The sequence below is a fragment of the Heliconius melpomene genome, chromosome 2 (genome assembly GCF_056956725.1).
Source record: "Heliconius melpomene rosina isolate 202511_hmr_F chromosome 2, ASM5695672v1, whole genome shotgun sequence".
In the NCBI taxonomy this organism is placed as follows: domain Eukaryota; kingdom Metazoa; phylum Arthropoda; class Insecta; order Lepidoptera; family Nymphalidae; genus Heliconius; species Heliconius melpomene.
Genome location: NC_140390.1, coordinates 9205477 through 9226635, shown reverse-complemented (window position 1 = coordinate 9226635; position 21159 = coordinate 9205477). Strand labels below are relative to the sequence as shown.

General features: G+C 33.9%; 1 protein-coding gene and 1 non-coding gene across 3 annotated transcripts in view; both read right to left on the bottom strand.

Moving 5' to 3' along the window:
* pigs (GAS2-like protein pickled eggs) overlaps window positions 1–21159 on the bottom strand; it is a 96065-nt gene that overhangs the window by 15589 nt on the left and 59317 nt on the right. The gene's annotated exons all lie outside the window — the stretch shown is intronic.
* On the bottom strand, window positions 4310–4381 carry TRNAG-UCC (transfer RNA glycine (anticodon UCC)). Its single transcript has one exon. It is a non-coding gene; the product is annotated as a tRNA-Gly (tRNA).

The following is a 21159-nucleotide window of genomic DNA, read 5'->3' as shown; positions in this document are numbered from 1 at the left end:
AATATAATACAAATTATGTTTTTCTCTTCTTGGGTTGCAATTGTATATATAATATATTATTATATAATAAAATAAAATGATTCAAAATCGATCGACCTTGAAGTAAAATAAGATTCGCCGAAATAAAAAACTGGTACCGTCGCATCGGTTGTCGAACTTTGTTCTCGATTTGTGTTTCGTGCGATACCGGCTTGCTTTATACATACGAGTATATACAGATATACACGCTATATACCGCACACAGTAGGGTAGGCAAAGGGAACCTAGTGTTAAGTTATACTTCATTCTCCATTTTCCGGTGAATTTTCGAGGCACTGCGTGTTGAAGGGCGGATCCTAACGCCGAGCTTTTGCCTTGGTATCAGAACGGAAACATGAATAATACTTTTAAAATATTCCGTTCCTGTTATATTTTGGTTGAGCTGTACGTTGAAATCGGCATATAGCAGAGTAGTTGTACTCCGTGTAAAGAATATAATGTTCATCGTTTTACCATGTTACCAAAGCGAGAAAGTTATAATAATAAATTCCCCCGAATGGGAAAAGAACCCACAACCGTCGTGTTTACAGTACGTCATGTCATGTCACGTCACGTCACGTCATACACTGTGTTCCTGCGTATAATCACTATGCAAAATAAATCGCCCAAGATAACAACACCACTGAAGGTAACACCACATCGTGTAATGACTTTTAAAGCGTGCTGCGATTTAATTGTTGATTATATGTAAGAAGAATACAACGTCTAGATGTAAACATGATGTTTGTGGGTTCGATTCCCAGTAGTAGGAATTAATTATTTTAATTTCCTTGCTCGCTAACAACAAGAGGCGCGGCGTTTAGTTCGACGGCTCCGACCACTCAACGCAAATTCGAAAAATTGGCTGGAAAGTGGGGAACAGAGTGTCTTAACACTGGTTTCCCTCTCCCAAACCTATAGCAGACTGTGGAGAGAGAAAACAGTGTAAGTGGATGACAACATGAATATAAAAGAACACCTTTGAATCGTGTCGCGAATTAATTGTTCATTAGGAATCTAAGCAAATCATTGTAGATACGATTAATTAACATTATTTTAATTAAATAATGTATGAGTTAACGTCAATGTGGTCAGGTTACGGGAGAGACTTGTTGAATACAGTGGTTACAAGTTCACATTCCAGTTACAGAAATGTTATTTTGCAGGTACCTATAGCGTGTCGAGTATCGAAACTCAACGCCGCGCTCGCTCACCTCAGTGCTAGAGCGAGGAAATTAAAATATTAAATATTTCATCGAATGGGTATCGAACCTACAACCTGTCGCACTTACACACCTGTACCTCTGCGCTACGAGTGACGACTAATCTCTTCTACGGTGAAACTTTCATAATATTACTACTCAGTAAAAAAAATCGAGTTTAAACATAAAAAAATATGTACTATTCGCAAATAAAATCCTTCGGTTTAATAAATCCTCAAGTTCACAATCAGTCCATTCCTCAAGGGACATCACAAGACACCATCTAATGATAATCTATAATGAAACTGACTCTACCTTAATATCAATGACCGATTTTCGTTTTATAAATGATAGAAACTTAACTGTCGATTTATAATATACAAATGAATGTACTGTCGGTTCAATTCCCAGTGGAGGGATTGTTCATGAACAGAATAAAATTATAGAATCAACAGGCAATGCCTCCAGAATTCGGCGGAAAGAAGATTAATGGGAACGGAGTGCCTTAACACTCGGTTAACTCTAGTCAGCAATATCCAAAGGCAAAATATGAAAAAATAATAAAAAATAAGAAAAAATCCAAGCATTTGCGAAAATATCTAACAGATGACCTGAAGGGACCTCGCAACGTGACCTTAGTTCCTTTTAGGGTTCAACCGGCATTACCTCGAGATATTATCTCGATGACTACTACAACTATAGTAGGTACTTGAGTACTGACTAACTCTACGGAACACCAAATTTGGTAATTCCTTGTTTCTAGCTATTTGTACACTTTAATTGATCTTGACAACTTCCTGATTTATTATTGTCATTAATCATAATAATTGAGGCCACCGTGGTGGAGTGGGACAGCATCTGAATATCTCACAAATAGCAGGGGGCAGAGGGAACCCGGGAACCTAGTGTTAAGGCACTTCCGTTCTTCACTTTCCGCCGAATTCTACAGGCATTGCGTGTCGATTGTTCTGCTATTCAACTCGCAAAGTCTTGAACGAAAAGTGGGAACTGTCACACAGCCATGCGAAACAAAATATACTGTTTTTCTCTTCGATTATCGTGATTTTCCCCACTCTTATAAAGAAAGCAATACACAGTGACTCGAATCCGGTCGGAAAGGTAAGAACGGAGTGCCTTGACACTACTAGGACCTATTTGCTGTAAGCGGGATACAGTGGGAAGCTGTTCTCAATTATTTACAAAGTGAATTCATCCAATTACACGTAATAAGCAGATCTCATTATCTCATTAACATTACATAAGGAGTCACGGCTACTACAGCATTTATCTGCATTTATAGCATCCGGGTTTAAATATTCTATTAACTTGTCAATATATGTTCCATTTGTTATTTTAAATTTGACATACATACATCTATATACATAAAACTCTTCCTTTACTGAGTGATTGACAGACGACGGACAGACGAAACTATCGGACATAGAAAGTTGAAATTTACTAGGTAGGTTGAGTAGGTTCCCTCTGCCTACCCTACTGTGTACAGCGTGATCATAAAAAAAATATTATCAGCAATTTATATCCAACGCACGCGCCTCATTGGCGTCAACATAATAATATTAAAGTCAACAATTTACCTTACCACCATATATGGTAAAAAAATCCTGTTCATTTATACTTAATTTGTTTCATTCATCACTTCCTCTCTGGGTGTAAGTAATCAACGTTTTAAATCAGTTTTGTAAGTCAGTCACCCCAGTCACGGTGAGGCTGGGGCCTTGAGTCAGTCAGCCCTTATATGGTCATAGTAACGACTTCCAGGTTAGTCAAATATAATGTTTTTTTATATATTTAAAAAATATGTTTTTCCGTACGTGTGTTTAATATGTTTTTTGTAAATATTGCGGTGATATATTTTATTTGTGGTGTTTGGGAGGACGAGATAATTACTCATGTTGTTGCGGAATTAAACACCGCAAGGTAGACAAAACAGGGACGCTTGTCTTACATTAAAAAAGTAAGAGATAGGATAGTTACTAAGTCACTTCGTTCGATATTGCCTTTTTAATTTTTAGATAACAATTATTTGTATGAAAATAATTTTATATTGATTCAGCTGTTTTAATTAAAAGATATAATATAGCATTCGTATCATTTTTGTATTTACTTTTATTGTATTAAATAATTATTAAAATAGGTATACTTACCTTTAGAGTAAGTTTCCTAAAGTAAACTTATAAAATGAAAAATATAAAAAAATATGTAATAATAGCTCTAGGTAGGAATCGAACCCGTATACAAAGTAAAAAAATTACCTTTCCACTACCAATTACCTTAAAGATATTTCCATTTCGAACACTCAATTATACCAGAATAAGGAATTTCGATAAACCTCTTGACTTTAACGCTTCCATATATGGTAATGTCACAGAGTAATTGAAAATTGTAGTCGCTAACTTATTAAAATTTATGTTTTAAGTGGCCATTGTAGTATAACGTGATCGTAAGCGCTGCAGTTATGAGTTCGATTCCCATTTGAGAAAATAAATTATTTTCTTATCTTATTAGATAACAACCCAAAATGCGGCGATAAGTTCTGGTATTGAAATGTAATCTGTAATGTCTTGAAAAATTTGGCGGAAAATGAGGAATGGAGTGTCTCAACACTATTTACAGCCTGACTACTATATTAAGCGTGTAGTTATTTATCCTTAGGCTACTTGGGGAAGTGTACGGAAACACTAAGAAAATTCCAATGAAAATTCAAGTGGCCACTAGTTTTTATTTATTTTTCTTTAACATTGATTTATTTCCTATTTTTAATGAGTTATCAAATTCCGGAAAAAGTTCGGAGAAAATTTTGAGATTGTTTACATCATTTTAGAGATCATTATTAATTTAAATAAAATTTTAATATTATCCCGAGTAGAAATCGAATCTAGAACAATTGCGTCTACAGTCAGATATTATTTCACTGTGCCATCATTTACTATTTAACTAAAAAAGTTTTGTTTAGCTACTAAAAATAGTTTTAGTTAATAATATTTTTAATTAAAATTAAAATAGCTTATTATATACTTACAAAAAAACCACTAAAATTAAAAATAAAAAAAATAATAAAAAGCAAAATGTGCGATGGCCGGGAATCGAACCCGGATCAACTGCTTGGAAGGCAACTATGCTGACCATTACACCACCATCGCAACTGACATAGTAGATGAAATATTATAACCAAATAGTCTCGATGTAAAAGTATATTAATCATTGTTTTTATTATTACTAAATTTTACTCTAGAATTATAGTTTTTTTTTTTCGGATTTACGCTCTTCTTCCCGAGCTATAAGCGTAAGGCAGGATTACTTTCCGGGATAAAATCCGTAAAAACAACCTAGTGTGAAAACACTATCTGTTTCCCAAGCACCGCCAAATATCATATTCGAAACGTTGCTTATTGAGCGGCGGAGCACAAGGCTCAACTAGAAATGAAAATAATTCCCACGAGCAATCCTGTTCGACTCGAACCCATAACCATCACGTTTACAGACAGACATTGGGCTATGACGAAAAATTTAAGCTTAAATTAAATAGAACCATATCAAACTAAGACATAATAAATCCATTTACAAAACACAAACAATATTTTGATTGTTCAACGCGACAAGGTGCTAACTGCCAGATGCGAGCCGCACGAGCGCACAAAACCAGTGATGTGGGAAGAAATCAACCGATAAAATGTATGACGATTATTGACAAGAGATTGCTTCAATGAATAATTAAGTTACAGAGTATTTTATAGAGGGATGAGAAGCTTATATATTTTTTTATTTTTTTCTTCACGCTGTATCTCGTATATAGTAGGGTAGACAATGGGAACCCGAGAACCCAGTGTTAAGGCACACTTTTCTATGATGACATTTCCGTTCCCCACTTTCTGCCGAGTTCTCATGGCATTGTACGTTGAGGACTTGAGGGACAGAAAAAAAGTTAAATCTCTCCGTTGCCCATTTTTCGCCAAATCTTAACATATTAAGTTGCGGAAACTTATAGCGATGATGTATATATTCTAATGTAACTAGCTTTTACTTGCAACTTGAAAAGTTCCTGAAACGAGCGCCCTCAGCCATACAAACTTTTTACATAGTATTTATAATATAAGTAAAGATATACAGATTAAATAAAACATAAAATACGTTGGCAGCCCTGCGCTATGCGCCGGCGCATCACAATTACTTCACTTTGTAGAACGCCGCCGGTTGATCGTGATTGCTGAGATTATTATACAGATACCATGTTTATGTTTATATGGAAATTATTATGTATTTATTATGTTATATTATACTAACATTAACTTGTGGTTTTGCTTGTGTCACATGGTAGAAACTGAGACTTGTGTATGACAGATACACATACTAAGTGCAGGAGGTAACTCTGATAGCAGAAGCCGTAGGTCATATCAAACCTATCGACGTAATATAATATACTTTATATATGGAATTTCCTTATATGGAATTATATTTGAAATTGTCAATCCAACACTAAAAGAAGAATAGACTTTTAGAATTTGGATAAGTAGTTTCTTAGATTAGCGTGTTTAACTTCAAACTTCAACCAAACAAACTTTTGATTTATTTTAGCCTCATTTCCTCCTCAAAAATCAATTAAAATTTTCATTTCCTCGCTCTACTACATAAGGTAGAGCGCGGTGTTGAGTTCTGCCACTCAACACTCAATGCCTCCAGGATTCGTCGGAAAAATCTTAATGGGAAAGGACCGTCTTCAGGTTCTTAGGTTTCCTCTGATAAACTAAAATTTAATTTCCTTTATATTTAAAAACTTATGGTTACCACATATCGCTACGTTTTGTCAAATGCGATTTGATCTGTGACCTCAAGTAATTGGCGAGGATTCTCACGACCGACCTCTATTCTCTTATGGCGCTTGTTTTAAATGAGATAAACTCTTAATAATATTATAGTGGGGACACTTCGTCCCTCATTTTCTGTGTACAGATATTGAGTGTGAAATGGCGGAACCCAACGCCGCGATTTATCTTGGTACAAGGGCGAGAGAACGAAAATATTTTTATCCCTCAATTGGGATCAAATCCACAACCATCGTACTTACATTCAGATGCTGTTATATTCTAACTAACAATATAAAGGAGGTAAATTATAATTTCTTAAGATTTATTTCAACAAAGTTGACATTTCTAAAGATCAATTCAAGCATTAACTTCTGTAATTGAATATTGTATATTTGAGATATCAATTTCATAATATTTGATACGAGTGTTAGTGTGGGCAGTGACTATTTTAGCAGGAACTAGTATTAGTAATAAAGGACATAGATTCATTTTTTATTTTTTTAGTATTTACTTTATTTATATATTTAAGTGACAGGTTCCCCATGTTATGCTTAATTTTCGGGACAACGCGTGTTGAGTGGCAGAAATCAACGCCGCGTATTGTCTTGTTATCACAGCGAAATTATTAAAATAATTAATTCCCCAAGTGAGAATCGCACCCACTGCCATCGAGTTTACAGTCAGATTCCCTGTACTTTATGCAGGATACAGCATTAAAGTAAAAAAAGTAATTTTACTTCAAACTAGCGACCAGTACCGTTTGCTAACATTAACATTCCACGCCACTATTATAGTTGCGTTATAAATGACTACTCCTTATTGAATTATGCGATATCGTAATCTGGACATAGATTTATTTAATGGTTTCTGTGATTTGTCTGTTTGTATGCACTAACTAATTGTTTTGATGTCGCTATAAGTTACTTAGTAAAATTAGGCTCGATAGTTACGCGTTCTATTCCCGTTAGGGGAATGTGTATTTAATTTAATATATTTTTATTTTTGATAAAGAGCATACTAGTACATAATATGGATAAGTAATAAGTTACGTATATCTATGTTTAGAAAAAAAAGCGGTTGACTTCAAACGTCATGGATGTAGGTTCGAGCTCACACATGAGGAATGAATTGTTTTTAATTTCTGGCTATAGGAGACAAAGCACGGCGTTGAGTACCACAACTCATGACTCAACACGCAATATTTATAAAAAAATTTCTACCTTTCCTGCTATTTGCGGGATACTGCGGGAAACTAAAACAACAATGCATCACAATCGTTGCTTAATAACACCATAATTTCATGGGTTTTTTTATATTATTATCTAAACATGTCATGGTGCTACTATGGCGAAGTATTTTCTTACCGGATACAACCCACTTACTACATATAGTAGGTACGAGTATAATAATGGTAGGACAATAAAAGGAAGTCAACTTGCTTAACACTGTATGTAAGCTGTGATTTCCGTCGGTACTTGCTACGTTTCTATAGTAGCTATAGTAAAATAAAAATTTATACCATATTACATTTTCTAAGTAGTGACGTACACGCGGCTTCGCCCGCCTAAACTTATTGTTAAATCTTTACATAAATAGTAACCTATGTGTTATTTTGATATTTAAGATTGATGATTCTATATGATTCTATATATTACTGTAAAGCTTCATCTAAATTTGCTTAACATCCATTAACTTTCACGTTTATAATATTAGTAGGATATTCGGAAAAGATACCCTCTACGATATACATAGAAACTGGTATTAGTACACTCCTTTCTCAACTTTTAAACCATATTCAAGACGTTCGTTGATGTGTGTTAATACGCAAAACTTAAGCCCACACTTCATTACTCAAATAAAACCGAACCCATAACTATCACTTTCACAGCAAACACTATTGCACTATGACACGTCAATTTATTTCACACTGGTTGCTTAGTGTTACGACACTCAGTTCTCTTCAAGACACTTCCCTACATTCCGGTGAATTCTAAACGCATTGCCTATTGAGTGGCGAAACACAACAGCGCGTTCCACCTTTTTATGTTGCAGGAAATATTTCTAGCGAACCTGTCACACCATTACAATAAAAACACAAACTCTCAATAGCTAAACAAACAAAAGACATATTTGGCCACAATTAACGGTGTAATTGTTACTCACCTTCACAGACAACTCTGTTAATTGGAATGCGTCATCTTTAAACTATTAATAGATACTGTGTACTATTAATAGTAATATCGAAATTGTTTTTATTTTTTTAAGCCATTCATGGCACAAAATGAGAATGTAAACGCGGCTGGTTGTGGGTTCGATCCCCACTTGCGGGAATGAATTATTATTTATTAATATTTGCATTTGTTCGTTCTGGCATTAACGCAAATACCCGGTGTTGAGTTCCGCCACTCAACACGTAATGCCTCAAAAAATTCAGCAGAAAAGTGGGAGTGTTTTAGTAATATGTTCCCTCTGCCTACCTGCCAAGTGCGGGATACAGCGTGAAGTTGATTAATTTTTTTTAATACATAAAAATAAGTATGTATGACAAATATGTGAAACACCTTACGGAAATGGAATTCCACTATCTTAGTATGTCACACCCAAGGCTCGTACAAAATTTTCATGTTTTTCAAAGATTACATATTTCCGTTAAAACATTAACCTTCTAGTACTCGTAATTCGCTCTGACTCAACAACTGAATCATTTAAAGAACACGCCTATTTATAGTGAGTAAAAGTAATTAAAAAACCGACAAGCTCGAGTCTGGCTTGCCCACCGAGGGTTCCGTACAAAAATTGGAGGTCGATGTTGACTCGAGCTTTTCGGCTTTACGACCCCGTCTAATACCAGAGGAGCTACTGGTCCGTTGCTGGCCTTTTACTAAGCACGCTTTTTTATTAGTAACTTTAATTTTTCGCTTATTACGTCGGGGAAACTGTTTACCCTGCTACAATGTGAAGCTAATAAAAACTTATATAGATTTACCCCAAATGGGAATAGAATCCACACATGGCAGCACCTATTACCTATTACTAAAGGTTTTAAAATATCATTGCACATAAAGTATTGCATAATAAAATACAAAATCAGATATAAACCGCGAGTGTTTTATCGCGTAATATTATTTGGTATTTTACGATGTTAGCCTGGATCCCGTTTACTTCGATACTAGTTGCATACTGAAATACTGTTTGTAGTGAAAGTAGAATATTTGTGAAGAACGGAGTGATTTCAAATATAGATAATAAAAAGTCTATTCTTTTTCTCTCGCAAAAACAAGGTAAACAAGTTTTGAATTTTTTTCAATCACGTGTTATATAGTGGAACTGAACGCCACAGTTTGTCGATCTGACCAGAGAAATGAAAATAATTTAAATACATCCACTATAAGAGGGAATCGAACCCAAAACAATCGCGCTTAGCATAGTATATGTTTTCATGTACAAAAATTTTTCGACAGTTTCCAAAAAAAACCTTTTTATCTTGCTATGTTTAAATAATACATTTAAAGACATATAAAATATTAAGAACAAAGTACAGGCTTCTAAATGCTAGCTATACCTAGCCTTTTTAAGGCGTTTTTAGATTTAGGCTTCAAAACTCAAAACTTCATAAAAATCCCCCCATATCAGCTTACCAAAATCCCTCAAAATCGTCTAAAATCAGCTTACCTGTAACAAACAAACGGATAAACAATTATTATTATATACAAGTGTATTGTTAAAGAAGTTGTTAAAAAGATACGTATCTCTTGCATAATGCCCCAAATAACGTTTTAATTTATATTTCATTGTAACATTACGATTATTATGGGACTTTACTTAAAAAAAGTATTTTATGTTGCCTCATAACTTATAGGTTAATATACATTTTTTTAATTGTAAAAGATCACACGCTTCACGCTGAATCCCGCTTATAGCAAGATAGGCGGGGGAACACTCTGTACCCCACGCACCGCCCAATTAATAAGACATTGTGTGAGCAGTGGAACTTGACGCCGCCCTCTGCCTTGTTAGTAGATTGGAGAAAGGAAAATAGATCATTCCCTCGAATGAAAATCGAACTCACAACCAATGAATGCTTTTACAGTCCAATCACTGTACCGTTACACCACCACGTATTATTATTTTTAGTAGCAATGTGACATAATTTGTAGAATGGTAAAAAAAATTGATAGTTTGTTTAAGTATTTTTTGAGAAAATTGACTTTTTTGTTGCAATTTTTTACGATTATTAGTAATCGTAATTTTGACCTAGATAGACCAAACAAGGTCAATACCTTGTGCGGTATACAGGTGAAGCCGATTTTATTTAACTTAACTTATTTTTTTAACACTTCCACTTATAAAGAGGTCCTGCCAATTAAATGCGAACCGGCAACCACCTTAACATAATTACCATTTCTACCAAACTACTATAGATAACAACTATTTACTTAAACAAGTATTTGTCATGTTAAAAATCAGCCGAGGTCGGCCGCGGGCGTGTGCTGCGTAGGCGCCGGCCTCAGTGCCGCACTAGTTAATATGATAGAGATATGTTTGAAATGGACATTCGATTAATTATTTTATTTAATAAACGGTTGCAGGTTCGATTCAAACTCGGGGGAATGACAAATGTAATAGTTTTCCTTCCTCGCTTTGGTAACGAGGCAAAGCGGGACGTTCCGTCCCTCAACACACAATACCTCTAGGATTCGGCGGAACGTGGGAAACGGAAGTGTCTTGATGGGAATGGAGTATCTCAACACTAGGTTTCCAGGTTCTCTCTGCCTACTTCTCTGCCTTTTTTTAATTGTTGAGATAAATGTAACGTAAAATCAATTTTTTGCCCTTAATTTTTTTTTAATTTCTTTTTTTTCCCCTAATTTACTGTTGATTTTATATAAGACTGGTGAGATATTATTTTTTTCACTAACAACATGGAAGTATATGGCGCAACGGAAGTAGTAAACCGGATGTCGTGAGTTCGATTTCCGGTGGAGGTAACAGCATAGGTTGTGTGTATATTTGAATGTTTTTATGGATAGATGTATAGATAAGCTTGAAGATATATTAAATTTTATAATTTAAAGAAAATAATAGAATTTATTTAATTAGAATTCATTGAGGCTGATGGCACAGTGGGATAGGAAGAATTTAAATTTTACTTCCGCGCTCTTGTAGAGAAAGCACGGCGTTAAGCTCCGCAACTCAACGGGCAATGGTCAAAAAATTAGGCTGGGGAACGAAGTGCCCTAACCCTAACTTCCTTCTAACTACTCTGCTGTGCGGAATAAAAAGTGATGCTGTTTTATTGTGTATTTATTTATTTTTTTAAATATAATATTATTGTTTTGTTTTTTTATTTTCAGAAAAAGAAGGCAAAAGATCGCAAAACCAGTATACAGCTGGGCAGCCTTTAGATCTTTTTAACAAAAAAAAACCACATTCGATCAATACAAAGCAAGGAAGTCAAGGCATTGTTCCCAATGAACATGGATTCAAATCCACAACCTAAAAACTAGATATTTCCTCAAAATACATGCGGAAATTAAATTTTTCAATAAATACCTGCATATAAAGTATTAAAACGTCGAATACATTATAAAGAACCTGCATATCTTTAACCAAATATAAGCCTTGTATTTGTATTACCAGAAAGGTTATTTAACGCGTCGTTAATTAATATATCAGACAAAAAGCATTTTTGTGTGTGGTCGAAATATTTCGAATGTTTCTACTATAAAAGACCTCAATATATTTACGTGTTGAGAGGCATTCTTATGGATATTCTCAAGACATCAATTAAGAGAAGTTTATATTCGATAACTTTTTTTTCATGAGCATTCCACGTCAAAATGAGACGCAAACATCAGGACGTATTATGTAGATTTTTATATATATACATTATTCATTATTTTCATTTTCTTGTTCTGGTGAGATAAAGTTCTGGGTTAAGTTCCGTCACTCAATATAAAATGTCTCGAATGTGGGGGGGCAAGTGAAGGACAGAGTGTCGTAGCACTAGGTTCTTTCTGCATACTCTATCTATATGCGGAATACATTATTTATATGTAAATAAAATATATTGTTCCATTGAATGAAAAATATTCTATCAATAACATTTTGGCACAATTTTCTCTTCTCTCAATCTCAATCTTGGAGGCATATCGTCTACGAAACGCGTGGTCATTACGGGTTCGATATCTTTGCGAGAAAAAGTTTATTTTTAAATACATTAATTAATTTATGCTTATTCAAATATTACTTCATTTTTTTTTTGTATTATATACATAGATGGTATTGCATGTAGTTGATAAAAGTTATTTTCTCTAATTACATCGGTAATTAGAAAAATCTTCACAAAATGAGGCTTATGAGGAAATAATACATATCGTGAAGTGAAAATCGAACTTACGACCAACATATTTAAAATCAACCGCCATGCCTAATAATTTTCATCCCTATTTTTCCCTATACCCACCAAAGGTCTCTAGCAGCTCTAGCAGCTCTACATCACGTTATCACTTCTTGCATACCTTCATTGTATATAATATGGATTTTGATTAGAACAAGATCCTCGATGGTCGTGTTCTAAAGTCGTGAGTCCGTAATTTGCTATAACAATATGCGGGTCAAGTCGTACGACCTCCACTTTGTCGTAAGTCCTAAGGGCATTGCAAAAGGATTTCTATTATATACTACTTATATATGTATACTTTATATATCAATCTACAGCAAATATATTACTATACTATATTTAAAAATGTGTGAATATATTATAAAAAATCTCATCTACATATGCAACATGACATTTGGTATTATGTATAATAATAACTAGTGGACCCGGACGCGGCTACGCCTGCTTGGACTATAAGAATATTTTCGCGTCGGTCATACTGTGCCGCCCGTAGGCTAGGTCATTTCAAATCATTGACATCTCCTTAATTATTTATTAGTATGTTATACAGTAAACTATAATTTCAATCTAGATAAAATGCTAAAAGTGACTATTATATTTATTTTCATAAGGATGAATATCAAAATGTTGCGGTAACGGTTGCGTAGCGACGCGACGGTTGTTATTAACATGGGAGAATAAATTGCATGTCAAATTAGAAAGTACTTTAAAATATATTAGTTTATATGTATAATGTAATGTTATATAGCCTATAGCACTTCTGAAGAATGCAGCTTTCATACAAAACAAAAACAAAGTAAATCGGACCAGTAGATCCAGACATCTTAGCGTTCAAACAAACAAACAAACAAACAAACAAACAAACAAACAAACTCTTCCGCTTTATTATATTAGTATAGATAATAATCTTTGGTGTGCAACAAGGACTAATTTTGGGGTCATTTTACTTTCTAATATACATAAATGATCTTTGAGCTTTAACTATGAAAATGGATATCAATTATAAAATTGAAAAGTTTCCTTAATTGCATTCTATTATAAAAATGTTAAACAGAGAAACGAAGCGATGAAATAATATACAACTTTTCATTCCAATAACTTTCTAACTTTAATCGCTATTGAGCTTCAATATTGTAAAAATTATACCTGAGGCTAAAACAAATCATTATTAAGTAATATAATTTATACGAGCGTTCACATTCAACTTAGTCATCGGAAATTTCACACTTATGAAAAGTTTTCTAATAAACATATTTCAAATTTAAAAGCTTAAGAAGTTTTTATATTGTCTAGAATACTTTTCAAATTTCAACTACATTATACTAGATTATTGTTTTTTTTTAATTAATTACTTCAAATATAAGCAAAACCATTTGCCATCCAAACTGTGACACTCAACACTGTTCTTTAGATTTTTCAGAGAGGACAAAGGAAATTAATTTACCTCATTAAAATCGAACTTATAACTAACGTTCGAGTCAGACACTGTTCCACTAAACCTCGACTGCTGAGCTTATCAATAAATATTTAACAACTATAATTTAAATCATAAATATAATTGAACTTTCGCTACCAGATATAGCGACCTTGGTCTGTTAATATAACGATCGATAAAGATAGATTTATATAATATAATCATATAATCACAAGATTCTAATCATCCAACGAAAGTACGCCTTAGGTGATGTCGACTTAAGCTTTAAAAATAGTAAATATCAAATCAACTTTTCGTGGGAAATTTCTTTTTCCTTATAATATAAAGGTTTAAAATGTTTAGTACATTTTAACTACATTCAATCTGTATTTTCATAAGGAATTACCTATATTATTCTTGTCCTCCATTAACAGTTCCGCAACTTTTAATCAAGATACAAAATTATATACCATATGGCATAATGGCGAAAGTGTAATCAATAAACATTAAGAATAAGTTCGTAATTATTCGTTTTATGACTTTTTGCCAATTTTTCTTTCTTTAATTATTATATCAACTAAATGACTTGCAATAACTTTTTTGCTAATGATCGAAGTCACAAGTTAAGTATAATTATACTCATTTTCCTTTATTGCATCGCCTTTATTCTCCACGGTCGTGGGTTCGATGCCATCCGATTTCAACAATATCATTATATGTGATGTATGATAAACTGACAACCCTCTTTTTCATGATTTTGGTTGAAATTACAGAAAAAAAAAATTTATTAACATGGCAAGCAAGCAAAGAGGTACACAGGGAACCTAATGTACCTCTACTTTTCCCCTAATTTTCAAATACGTGTTAAGTTCGGCCCTCAACACCGATTTGAACCCACTACCATCGCACTCACAATTAGGCATTCCCTCTGTGCTCATATAGCGTCTATAAAAATATTACAAATTAGATATAATTAGATATAATGTTTAGTTTCACAGTCACGGGTGACTTCAGCGTGTCAAGGCTCGCTCTGACCGGCTAAGCTTATTGATTTCTGCGTGATTAATGTATTCTGTTGCGGTACCGTCAGCAAAAAACATATCAAATTATTGTTAATTTTTAGTTACAATGCGATGGATGATTTCATCGGTGACGGCAACAAAAAGTTTTTTTTTTATTGTTTTACTATCAAAAAAAGTGTTTTATTTTATATTTAAGCTTTATCTATATGTAATTCTACATGTTAAAACTAATGATAAATCACTCTTTGATCACCGTTTTTTTAAATATGCAATGTCATGACTATGGAGACTATGTTCACGCTTTTTCTAGTATGGGAACCTACGGCTATGATGATTCGTGATATGGAGTTTTGAGAAGTGGAACTCAACTGTACGGTTGTCTAACATATAGAGAAAAATGATCGCATTTACAACCACACGCTGTCAGTTATTATGTTTCAAATAAATATATATTTTTAAACTGTTAGATCATGTTTTTAATAGACAATTAAGAGATGATAAAAGTAAAGTAATTTTATAGAATTCTTTTCTTAAAAATATTTAATAAAAAATTTATCATTTTTTTGCCAACCATACTTTTTTAATAATAATCATGTTATTGAGATAAAATCATAGTTTCTTACAGCTCTCGTATGTAGTAATTAATGTATTGCAAAAAATGCGCTATTGATTGCGCGTTGATGGTTTTATCTCAATTTTATACTCTATTCTGGCGTAATTGGAATGGATAATAGATAAAGTTTTTTTTTCTTCTTTTTTAGCTTCTTGCTTTATCCCTAGCGAGAGCCACAGCCACAGAGAGAAGACCTCTTTCGCCTCGTCCACTATCATCTACCTCATACACGCTCTCCAGGACCTTCTCATGGTTTTTACGTGACCTTCCTCTAGTATCATCGATACTATGTTCTCAAAGTCGTGTTGAGTGGCGGAACTCAACGCCGGACTATTAGCCTTGGCTCCAAAGCGAAGAAATAAAAATTAATTCCCTCGATTGGGGATCGAACCCACAACCATCGTATAGTCACAGCCTTAAGTTAATTTATAAATGTTATACATTTCGTAACGCAATAAGAAACTAGGAAGGATGGGTTTCCTACCACCGAGGGACTGGTCCCCTCTACACCTGCCGTTACCCAACGCGTTATAGCATGAGGAAGATACATAATAGCGTTCATATAATAACTATCATTATACTGCTATACTTATTACTTGCTTTGGTTTTACTTGGATTTGGATATGTCGGCACATTATATTTAAAGATTTTTAAAGTGTTATTCCACACTTAGAAAAAAAATACTATTTTAGAAAACGTATAAAATTTGAACGTAGTGGGATTTGAACTAGCGACTCTTGGACGGTATTCGTTTGCTTATAGGTATATTTTATGTTCTTATCGCACTTTGGATATTTCATATGATACTCTACATTTTGTCTACATAGATATTTACGTAACTCAATGCCACGCTTTGTCCCTACAGATCGGGAAAACAAAAATAAATAAATATAAACATAAGCTCGTAGTATTTGAACACACAACTATTACAGTCACCTATTAAATTCATTTCTATTGAACAATAAGCGTCATATTATATGTATATCTTTTTAGTATTATTTCGTTACAGCATTTTTACTCAAGATGATATTATCTTCTTTAAGTGTTTTCACACGCAAATAACTATTAAAATTGTTAACAACTGTGGCGCAGCGACATAATGGAAGATGCTTAACACATTTTTTTTATTTGTATGACAAACAAATGAAATAAATATGTTATATAAATTAAAAAATCAATGAGATCTTCGTGGCCCAGTGGCACGTTTAACTGTTTAGGCGACGTTTGGGGGTTCGATTCTTACTTAAGGAAAAGAAGTATTTTTAAGTTTTCGCTTTGGTAGAAAGACAGAGACATAGAAGATCTCAGGGACCCTCCGTTCCCCACGCACTACCAAATTATGCGGATCATAATGCCATGCTTTGCTTTTATGACTAAAATAAAAATATATTTTCATATTAACAGGACGTCTGGACTTGAATCTACACTTATAATGCTAATTGTGGCGACTAAGCCATAGCGAAACGTAACTACTTACGGAAGTCTTAAAACGAATTCAATTGTACATATTTCTCATCATTCTTTATAACTAATGAAATAAAGGTTTTTTGGGTAATAACGCCTTATAGGTAAGTAGGCTGGAGATTAACGTGCTGTTAATTACCAGTGGCCTAGGTTCGAATACGGAAATAAAATGTTAAGATTGTCACATTATATATTACAACATTTTCACACCTACTTACTTTGTGACTTTTTTTATTTATTTAGCAATGTACATTACGGCCGACGAGTTGTGGCCGCCTGGAATTAACGGTATGTTACTATATGGATGCGCAGAGACTTTTTTTATGCGTAAACAATGCGCAAAAGTGCAGAAAGCCAAGTTAAGAGCGGCCACGACACGGTAACCTTACTGTACTGTAAGCAGAGCCTACAGAGCCTAGAGACCCTAGTGATAAGACACTTCGTTCAACGCTTTCAAACATTGCATCTTATTACGTTTGTTTGGGGAATACCAGAGTGAGAAAATACAATTCATTCGACCGAGTGAAAATCGAACCTACAACCGTCGCGTCGCTGCCTCTACACCACTGTGGCCTCAATATTAACACGAGTAACAATTAAAAGATTTCATCTTAACTTACGTCACATGAGAATGTAAGATTCATTCATTTTTATTGAATTTCATAATTATTATTTAATTGTATATAATTTGGTAACACCTTTTGTTTATTTCTTACGAGGATTTTGTAATACGGTGTTAAGGTTCCTTTTGGGCAAAGAGTCAAATTTAACTACCTGACACTTAGAATGTGTCATACACAACTTTTAGGGTAGATCCTCTCAAGGAGGTACGTCCTGTATTCTTCTTTATTATAATTCTTCATTAATTAATATAATTCTTGTATGAGAAATATCGTAGTTGATAGACTGGAACTGGACCGAAACCATAGCTCTCATTTTTCCTCATAGAAGAATACTGTAACAATCTATGATTGGACCGAGATCGAACCCTGACCGGCAATACACTGTGAACACTCCCTTAATTATTTCCATTGAACTTCAAGCACAAGCCGGGAATAAAACCTACTAATTATTTGAAAATAAAAATAGAAAATAAACTATGACTCATTAGAAACAAGTGTTCATTATTTACGCACATCGCAATAGAAGAAATCTTAGATTTAGCCATTTTGCAATAAACGTTAAAATACAAAAATAAATCTTATATTTAATATGATATAAAGTACACAATCGAATAAAGACGCACGCCTCTGACTTCCATATAGGGATAGCATTGTTTTAAAAACAATTGTAGATAATGGTCCCGCTTTCAAATATAAAATTTCATAATTATTATAATATATCGTCATATCGTAACGTCACTTAACGTTGTGGGTTCAATTACCACTTGGGGTAAGGAATAATTTTCGTTTTCTCAATCTGGCAGCAAGATAACGATGAGCTCTACCACTCCATAAGAAAGAGAGAATTCTCCATACTTCGGCGAAAAGTTGGGTACGGAAATGTATCTTAACAACAGGTTCCCAGGTTCCCTCTGCCTACTTTGCTATGTGGGGAAACTGAGTGAGGCTCAAAAAATATGAATATGAGTCACTAACGCCTACCAGCTATTATATTGACGCGCCTTTTAGTATCACTTCCTTCCGTTTGTCAAACTGTACCAACAGCATATAAGTTGTGATAGATAAATATAAAATATTATTGTTAAACTATCTTTTACTTGCGGCTTTGCCTCCGGGGCAAAATGGAAATACTTAAGAATTGTGCTTTAGCATTTCTCTATAAATGGGTTATAAATAAAAAATGGACTATAAAATAAAAATATTTTTTTCAATTTGAACTATCAGTTCCTGTGATTTGCTCGTTCAACCAAACGAACTCTTCAGCTTCTTTATAATATTAGCAAGGATTAGCAAAGATTCACGAAAAATATAAGAAAAATCTACTAATTAGAAATGAATTAATTCCTAAGATCCGTCTGTTTGTAATCATCATTAGTACAAAAAGCCACGCCTACAACAGTTAGGAAAAACTAAAATTAAATAAGCACATTGTGACGACAATTTGGTATTCAAATATGTATGTAGATTATAACTTATCTAATAAACAATCTAGCACACGTCACACCATTCAAAGCTAAAAAAGTCGTGTTGACGCGTGTCTGTCATCGAAAAATGTACGAATGTTGAATATATCACTTGGTTTTCTTAGTTTAAGTCGCATTTTTATCAGCTTTAGGTAGAGAAATCAGTGTTAGGACACTCCGTTCTCCTTTTCCCTCGAAACACTGCGTCTTGGATGGCGGAGCGTTTCGTCGCACAATTGTTTTCTAGAGATAAGAGAGCGGACATGGAAAAAGGTATTTTAGCCCCACTTTTACAGCCAGATGCTGTCCCGTATAAAATACTTGAAATAACCTCCTTTTCTTACAGAAGTCCATTAAAAAACAAATATTTTATTGAAATGTATAATTCTATATGAAGATGAAAGAAAAATATTGCACATGAAGTATCTTAATGGGAACAGAGTGCCTTAAAAATAGTTTCCCAGGTTATTCTAACCTGGTATGTATGGGATACAAAATAAAGTTAAAAAAAATCAACTTTGTCTACGTCTACCATAGAACCGAACATACTATAAACATAATGTTTTAATGTTAGGAACACTTTTTTTATATTCATAAGAAATTTCGAAAACTCGCTCACATTTTCTCTGCTTTCAAACTTTTTATTACAATAAAGATATAAACAGTTCTGTTTAATTTAAAATTTCTTCATTCAATGTAAAATAAAAACGTAATAAAAATACATGAGATTGCACTTGTATTATTTGCTATTTATGTTTTACTTTTTTTTTAATCCCGCTAAATCCCGCATAAAGCAGGACGGGCAGGGGGAATCTGGGAACATAATCTACACTCGATTACCATTAAGACACTTCCGTTCCTCACTTTCCGCCGAATTCTGGAGACATTACGTCTTGAGTGGCGTAACTCAACGCCGAAGTTATATTGATATATGTATATAAATAAGCAGACAGACAGAATAGATTGCAAAAATTACTTTGTTTTATAATCGACAAAGCATATGGTCCCACTAAACTGGACATCCGATTAGGGATTCGCAATTCTAACCGCGATTTCTTTTGCCCAACTCAGAATCGAACCTCCACCTACGTTTTAAAGTTCAAAATTCCCTGTTGTCTTTATAGATTAATTGAATAGATTATACGCCATATAATATAAAAGGACGGAGATTCTGTTATTGAAAATTAGACTTTATCTTCTAGAAAATAAGGTTGTCTTCCTTATTTTGAGCGTAATATATTAGTATTCTACACACATGGTTTTTGTCAGGTCCAAAGGAAAAAATTAGGGAATTAAAATGTGACTAAAAATAGTCCCGTTCTTTTAGTAACCTGAGTTACATTCTGCCATTAAGTACACTCAACACGCAACACCTCAAAAACGGGCGGAAAGCTATGAACGCAGTGTCGGAACACTAAGCTTCTACACTACAATCCGGAAAAAGTGAAACTGCTAACTATTAAAAGTTATTTCGGGACTTTCGACAACTTTATTTATAGCTTCAAAAATTATTTTTTGGCATATTAAGTAAAATCCTTAAACTTCATAAATATATACTTCCTTGTCAACAAATTGCCTGTCAATGAGTATAATCAATCAGATGCGGCAGTAGGTACCTACCTGCGTCGAGTTACTCTTTCATTTCGCGAATTATCGACTTTTAAAGCAAAAAAATTGACACTGACATTAAAGGAGACAATTTGGAGAGGTCGTCGCTCGATCACAGTGAATTATTATGAAACTTTATGAAGTGTGGTTTTAATAAGGATGACTGATAGTGCGTCATAATGAACAGGCTGAGGAAATTCATTGTTTTTCTTCAGCATCACACTGTATGCCGCATGCAGCGGGTCAGACCGATTAAGTCTAGTGTTAAGACAGAAATTCTTAAAAAATGTATAAAGCATGAGTGGGTGGTAAAAGAGGGAGGAGGGGAGCTTGGTTGACCTTCGAGAATATAGTTTCGAAGATACTAGAGAGAGATCACATAAAATCAAGAGGTCTCCCCGGAAGGTATGTATGGAAAGGTGGACGAGACGAAAGAGGTATAATAGAGACCACAGCACATAGCAGTCCATTCTCAATTATCAAATGTTTAAAGTCAGGATATAAAG